Source organism: Sinocyclocheilus anshuiensis, unplaced genomic scaffold (assembly GCF_001515605.1).
Source record: "Sinocyclocheilus anshuiensis isolate Anshui unplaced genomic scaffold, SAMN03320099.WGS_v1.1 scaffold308, whole genome shotgun sequence".
Classification (NCBI taxonomy): Eukaryota; Metazoa; Chordata; class Actinopteri; order Cypriniformes; family Cyprinidae; genus Sinocyclocheilus; species Sinocyclocheilus anshuiensis.
Window position 1 is genome coordinate 403,565 of NW_015558619.1, and position 8,611 is coordinate 412,175.

General features: G+C 35.1%; 1 pseudogene; it reads right to left on the bottom strand.

Annotated features, from left to right (window-relative positions):
* The window catches only part of LOC107680486 (secretory phospholipase A2 receptor-like), a 37,116-nt pseudogene that overhangs the window by 18,103 nt on the left and 10,402 nt on the right, over positions 1–8,611 (bottom strand).

An 8,611-nucleotide genomic window follows, 5' to 3' on the forward strand; every position in this document is an offset into this window, starting at 1 on the left:
TGAAAATATATTCAAATAGAAAAGTTTTTTTTAAATAATACTAATGTTCACAATATATTTTTGGTCACATGCAGCCTTGGTGAGCATAACAGATGGATTAACTTGTGAACAGCAGTGTATAAACCCCCAAAACGTGTAAACCAACCTTTGGAACATCATGGAGAGGAGCTTTTTGACAAAAGCTTGATCTTCATAGTGATGGAAACTGGCCAGATCAGCACCCAAAGCCCGGCAGAAGAACTGAGCCTCGGTCCAGCTGCGATGCATCAGGATCTTCTCACTGTGATACACCTAAACAATAAACAAACAAACTGAGCAGGAACATACTGAATTATAATTAATCAACAGGTAAAGTCGATTAAATAAAAGATTCAACACAAGACAGTGGCTCTCAATACTGGGTATATGATTATTTACTCTTTGTACTACCTTGTAACAGTGAGACAGGTCTTTGCGGCTCTCCCATCCTGTGGGACATGGTGCATTCAGGTCTAAATGTGGCACAGGCATCAGGGTGTCACGATTACCGCTCACTTCCTGTTTGCACACAGCCAAGGCCTTAAAAGCGTGACAATTTTTCACCTCCCAGTGACCCAGAGCCTGGCCTCCAGACATCAGCACACAGCCTCCTCCACTCACTGCAGACAGAGGGACAAGGATGATTGATTAAATAAAGAGCTTTCAATCTGTTTGCGCCTGCCAGCCTAGGTGGTAAGATTTTTAAAGGGATAGTTCATCCAAAAATGCAAATTATGTCATCATTACTCATCCTTACTCATTTCCTTCTTCTGTCGAGCACAAAAGAAGATATTTTGAAGAATTCTGGTAACCAAACAGTTGCTGGTAGCCATTGACTTCCATAGTATTTTTTTCCATAATATGGAAGTCAATGGTTTGCTTACCAACATTCTTTTGTAAAAAAAGTAAATCATACAGGTTCGGAACAACTTAAGGGTGAGTAAATGATGACAGAATGTTCATTTTTGGGTGAAGGACTTACCTGGCTGGTGTCGGTTCCAGTTGGTGTAAGTGAGGGGTATCGACGAGCCGTTCTGCGTCAGCCAGCGGTACTCGCCGGTTCTGTTCTGGTCCTGCAGAGCTGTCCAGTAGGATTGGGACTCAGAGCCTCCCTTTTCACTGATCAGGCTGTTTAGAAAGGCCTGCTCAAACCTGCCGCAGAGAAACCACGCAGTCCGATTGTGATCTATGCGCCTGCCTCTTTCATGTTGTAAACGTTTTAATTATTCTTGTATAGTAAGCCTTTCCTGAATACTCATATGTGACTCTGGACCACAAAACCAGTCATAAGGGTCAATTTTTGAAATTGAGACTTATACATAAATTAGCTTTCCATTGATGTATGATTTGTTTGAATAGGACAATATTTGGCCGAGATACAACAATTTGAAAATCTGGAATCAGAGGGTGCAAAAAAATCAAAATATTGAGAGAATCACTTTTAAAGTTGTCCAAATAAAATCCTTAGCAATGCATATTACTAATCAAAAATTAAGTTTTGATATATTTACGGTAGGAGATATACAAAATATCTTCATGGAACATGATTTTTCTAGGGATGCGCCGATCCGATATTCATATCGGGTATCGGCTCCGATAGTGCCATTTTTCGGTCAGAGAGAGCCGATCCAATTGTAACGCTGGGTTGTGTTGAGCACGCGAGCTGTTGGCATTCAGCTAGCACCTGACTTTAGCGGGCATCAGGTGAGCAAGCTAGTGAAACGTTGCACAAGCAAAAGAGAAGGTCTGCACACACCCAAAAACGTATTTTAAATGCAAAATTGATTTCTGTGCGCTCTAAAGTCTTTTTTCTTTGCGAAACGAACATTTTCTCCACAAACTCAGATCGCGCGCGTGCAAAATGCACTTTTGTGCGCTCAAAATACGCGCAAAAGAGAAGGTCTGCACACATCCAAAAATGTATTTTAAATGCAAAATTGATTTCTGTGCGCTCTAAAGACTTTTTTCTTTGCGAAACGAACATTTTCTCCACAAAACTCAGATCGAAACAAAATGCACTTTGTGCGCTCAAAATATGATCTTTCGCGGACAGAATTGTGGCAGAAATGTAAGCCCATAATGACTCGCCGTCGCTTTCTCTCACACGCGCAAAGAGCGAGAGCGAGCGAGTCTTATATAACATGCAGAATTGCTTAGTAGAATTCCTCTAATAATAATAATAATATCTTAGCAGTATTATTATTATTATTTTTTTTTTTTTTTACAGGAACACTGAATTACCAAAAAAAGCACCAGCACCAGTCCTAAGTTCATGGTTACCAAGTTTTAATTCTAATTACTAAACTTCTATTATTAAATAATACTTGATTATCATATTATAATGCTTGACTGCTTGACTGACTGATATTAAGAGTGTACTTTCAGATATTTAAAAAGCTGTACCATTTTACAAACATTATATATGTTTGTAAAATGGCATAACTTTTTATATATATATATATATATATATATTAGTATTTCAGTCTGGCGAGTAAACAAAAAAATATACTAGCCAATGGCGATTCAATTGCCAAGGTGTCCATAGAGGGTTGACTGTATAAAAACAGTTCGTGCTGCACTGTATTTGTTTTGTCCTATCGTATCTATCATATGTTGTTGCCTTATTAAAAAATATGCTATACATTTAAAAGAAATGTATTTTAATTGTATAGTATATACTTATAAATACATTCATGAATGTTTTTAATTAATGGATTTTATAATAATACAAATAGCAATGTGTAACATTTTACCATATTTAGTGCAACACTTTTATTTGTTCCCCACAAAATATTGTTTTTTCACTAAATGTTTGGATTTCTAAAATTATTGTGCACTGATTTTTCTAGAATAACTTTTGCTGCCGAATTATCCACCAACCTAGTTTATGATAAATTTTTGTCATAGATTATAAATATACATAGGCCTATATTTTTTCATATTGTTTATTTTATTTTTCTTTATAATGAAGTAGTCTGTATCTAGTAGATTGTGAAAGAATGATTATCAGTTCCACACACAGAGATATATAAATTCTACATTTATTTAAATGAGGGAAAAAAACTTCACTGGTATCGGATCGGTATCTGTATCGGCCAATACTGAACCCTAGGTATCGGAATCGGTATCGGAAGCGACAAAGGCGGATCGGAGCATCCCTAATTTTTACTTAATATCCTAATGATTTTGGCATAAAAGAAAAATCTATAATTTTGACCCATACAATGTATTGTTGGCTATTGCTAAAAATATACCCCAGCGACTTAAGACTGGTTTTGTGCTCCAGGTCACACTACGAAACACATTTCCTGGTTATTCCAGGTTGGTTAATGCTTCTTTCAAGGTCCATCATATACATACATTACCATTCAAAAGCAAAGGAATGAAAGGAAGAGGTACTTTTTTCATCCAAGACGCACTCAATTGATCAAAAGTGAAAGTAAAGACAGATATAATGTTACATAATATATTTCTATCTAGAATGAGTTTTTTTTGTGACATTTCTATTCTCTTTCTGAAACAAATGTTTCATAGTTTCCACAAAAATATGAAGCAGCACAACAGTTTTTAACATTGATACAAATAAATGTTTCTTGAGCAGCAAATCGGCATATTAGAATGATTTCTGAAGGATCATGTGACACTGAAGACTGGAGTAATGATGCTTTGTATCACAGCCCTGGCTTTTTTGACATACCTGCTTTCTATAGTAACAAGAGGAGATTTGCAGTAATATCCTTTCACTGCATCCTCAAACGTCTGCTCCTGATCTGTGATTTTATAACACCAGGTGTCTTTCCTTCTCCAGCCCTGCATATACACACAATAATACACACAAAAAACTGTTATGGTTTGTAGTGTGTAGTACAGGATTTCATAGGTAGTGGTCACTAGAAAGCAAGCAGTGTGCAGGAAGCAGTAACTTGTGTAGTGTACTACCATATTTTTCATAATACATTTTTCTGGAATTTTTAAAAATAATTTAATAAATGCTGCCACTTATATACCAAAGCTACTTAGTGCAATTAACTTCAAGCATGCAAAATATGCTCAAATAGCACACATTTTCATTCATGCAGAATGAGAGCAGTACGTGAGTCCAAGTTCATTTTAGTGCTGTCAAAACGATTAATCGCAATTAATCGCATTCAAACTAAACGTTTGTGTTAACATAATATATGTATGCGCACTGTGTATATTTATATACACACACATATGCATATATTTTAGAAATATATGTAATATACATGCATATTTATGTATAATCATACATAAATTATGTAAATCATAAATGTATGTAAATCAAATCAGATGTAAATATTTCTTAAATATATACATGTATGTGTGTGTATTTATATACATATACTGTAAATATAAACAGTGCACACACATATTATGTAAACACAAAGTTTTATTTTGGATGCGATTAATCGCGATTAATCTTTTTGAAAGCACTAGTTTATTTGTATAGCCTCTATAATTTATATTTGTTTATTACCTCTATTTTTCATTTCTATTCTGAGTAAAGTTACATTTAAAGGATTTGTTGTGGAATGAGGACAACTAAAGTACATGTTTACAGTGTTTAAATGTTTCATATAATTTAATATGCATTTTTATTTACATTATTTCTTAATGAAATAATAAATGCAACTTATCTGTTCGTTTTTTTTTTCTCAAAAATGCAATTTTGACACTAATAGTCGGGTAGGATTTCCGGAAAATACTGTTAATTTAATACTACTTTGAGTATAAATAGCGCATGGTTTGTTGTAGACTAGTCACCCTGAGTTCAATGGCCTCAATTCAGTGTCCTTCAGAAAACCTGGACCAGAATGAAACAAGCATTTTAACAGCTACAAATAGACACAACTGGGTAGCTGATGCTCAACTTGAATCAAGATTTAGGTTAAAACTAATATTAAAGGGAAAGTGTATATATTTAAAGTCTTTACCATTTTACACACGTTTCCCTTTAGTAGAACATGAAACCATTTCAGCAGACAATAAACGGTTGTCCACAAGCTGAGTAAGTGTGGGTGTGACACATACATGTCCGTGCACTGGCACGTGTGCATCTCTGAAAAGTGCCCTTTCTCTGTTTGGCCATATTCATCACGTTCATCCTTCTTGCAGTTGTCTTTTTTCATAGCCAGTCAAAGCAGAAACAGAGAGACAGAACAGATCTGAATCAGTCTGTTGTTCTCAGCCTGTCTGCCCTCCTCACCCCACACAAAGCCCATCTCAAGCACAAGCAATCAGAAATGCAGGAAGACAGATGAAACGAGAATGCCGGTAATGAGACGGGAAAAAGCAGTTCGGTACTGGATTTTTTTTTCTTCTTTTACGTTTTTTTTCCCTAAGATCTCAACTGAATCATTATTCATATCTTTCTCATGCAATGTATTTTGAATGACATCTTCTGGGAAATTTTCTTTTCTTTTTTTGTTCTTGCTGTGTTTTTATTTAGAAATTTGAACTTAAAGGGATACTCCACCCCAAAATGAAAATGTTGTCATTAATCACCATGTCGTTCCAAACCCGTAAAAGCTTTGTTCGTCTTCGGGAAGCGACAAGAATATTTTTGTACGCGAAGAAAATAAAAATAACGACTTTATTCAACAATTCTCATCAGCAACTAGTTTAGTTATAAACATTATTTTAAACATTATGCACCAAAATGGCACATCACCGTAGCGCCATTTTGGAGAATACCCGCTGAACGCAAGCAGCGTACGCTATTCTGTGTCAGCCACGCTGCACGGATGCGCTGTTTTCGTTCAAATCAAAGCGTCAATACACGTAGAAAACGTATCCTTGTGTCTCGGCTGACACAGAATAGCGTATGCTCATAGCGCTACGGTGATGCGGAGAGACACAGAGGAGACGAATTGTTGAATAAAGTCGTTATTTTTGTTTTCGTTGCGTACAAAAAGTTTTCTCGTTGCTTCATAACGTTACAGTTGAACCACTGACGGAAGATGGCCTATTCTGACGATGTCTTTCATACTTTTCTGGACCTTCACAGTGTAAGTTACTTGGCAGTCAATGGGACAGTCACAAGCCTCCCGGTTTTCATCCAAAATATCTTAATTAATGACAAAATTTTCATTTTGGGGTGGAGTATCCCTTTAAGTCATATTAGTCTGGTGGTGATTATTTTAAATAAAATAAAATATTATTTTAAGTAAAATAATGATAGGTGCAGATAATGCTGGACAAACCACTCCAAAATGTAGCTAATTTAAGTTTCTATTAACTAAGCTAATAAATTCTAGGTAAATATTCCCCACTTTATTCATTGCCTTTTCTCTTTTATAAAGTGAACTGAATGAACTGTTTGAATGATTCAGAGTGAGTCACTAACTAATTCAGGTTATTTTCGCTAGCCTATGTGGTGAATTAATCACTGAAAAGAACCAAATCAAAAGAATGATTGATATGTAAAGTTTATTTTAGTATTATTTATATATCATTATAGTATTTCTTTTATTTTTATTTCGTTTTAATTTTTAGTCATTTTGTTATGTGCTTTTGTGATTTTTATTAGTTCTTTTAATATATTTCATTTTTGTTCCTAACTAAATAAAACTTTAATTTATTATTATTTCAGTTTTATTTTAGTGATTTTAATAATTCAACTTAAACGTATTTATTTCAGTTAGTTACCAATGCTACATTTCTAATTTTAAGGTTTTTTTTCAACTAATGCATTTATATTTTATTTTATTTCAGGTTTATTTCAATTGATTTTTAATAGTTATAGTTTTAGTTAACAACAACACTAATCGACACAGCTCTGATTCTAAACAGCCTACAAAAACAGTCATATTTGCCAGCAAGACATAAGCAAAAATTACTTTTTGATCTTTGATTTATTTTGTTCCTTTCCTATTTTCCTTCAACAAGACCGTCCTTGGGTTTCTAAGTTCATTTCACCTCACGATTATGTGTGTTAAAGTACACTCTCACCTCTGGACATCCTTCATCCCATTCTCCAGTAGGATGCTGTGGAACAAGACCTGAGGTCTTACAGATTGCAGCATGCTGCTCTTCACAGTCCTCAAACTGCCTTCTGCTGTCCTAAAACACACACACAAAGAGTCCTTCATCAAGTACGGAAGAAAGTTCAAAAGGGTCAGATCTGTCATGTGACCCGGTGGATGCCTAGACCGCTGGTTTACTGCTATGACAAACTGGTGACTGTGCATCTGATTACCCAGGATAAAGCTTTCATGCAGTGACTGTCTCTGAAATCAGATCTTGCCATCTCAGCTTGCACACAGCTGCTGTCTGATTCTGGACACGTGAGTCCTTTCTGACCACATACTGTATGCTCGGTTTATGACTAACATCCTATGACATTAATCTGACCTTTGACCTCTGATCTCACCTTTCAGTCTGCGGTGACGCAGATTCGTTTGGCGCCATGGCTATGGGAAGGCTCCTGAGAGTACCAGGATGTGAATGTGACTGGAGAGCCGTCTGACCACTGGACTGATGAAAGTTTGTCCTTCTTATGCAAGCCAATCCACACCTTAGAGTCGGATCCTGACACAACCAACATATAACTTCAAAAATGACACTATAAAGTGAAACATTTTTTTAATTTCACTCCAGTACCAACCATTGGACAGCAGTTTCAGCAGTAGTTCTTGTTGGCAGAGGGAGTGGACGCTGACCAGCTCTGCTTCAAGAGCTTTGCATGCGCTGGAAGAGCCGTCCCAGCTCGACTTCTCATCCAGGTACTGGTAACAAAACCCATTATGGTCCAACCAACCACCAGGACAAATCGTCTCCTTATACTGCCAGTTATCTTGTAAACAAACAGACAGAGAGAAGATTTAAAAAGAAATACTACAGTTGGAACAAGGACAGGCTACTGTTCTTTCCATAAGACCTTGAAACCTTTGTTAGATCACATCAAAGATTGACTCTGCTCTCCTGATGCTAGCACTGATATGCTATAAATAACTCCTAATGACACCTACTGGAAAGACGAAAGATACATATTGAAGCGACGAATGTTTGGTTGTTTGTTGATAATGTTTTTTCCTCTTTTTATTAATATTTTAATTTATTTGTATTATTATTACTTCCCCTTATATACATCGTGAGGGTAAGTGGTTTTTATATTATATTATATATATATATTTTTTTTTTGAGTGGGAGTGTTGGATTTAAACTGAGTCAATTTGTAATTTTTTTCTTTTTTATTAAATGTACAATTTTGTATTTATCTTGTTAACTACCAATAAAAAGAAGTTATTCTTTGATAAATATAGAAAGTTAAAAAGACTTGTGTGCTTTTTTAATAGATGTTTTTTGTAACATATTAACTGCATTTACTGTCACTTCTGATCAATTTAAATTGTCCTTGCTGAATAAATGGGTTTAATTTTTTTAATACATTTTGAACAAAAATAAAAAAAATTATAAACTAAAACAATCAAAAATTAGAGCTGCACTATTATTACATTTCTTGCCAGTACTGAATATCAATAATTATTTTCAGGTTATAAACAAATTGCTGATATCAAAATTCTCGTATTCTATCTAAAAAGAAATAAAACTATTTATATACAGACCTGAT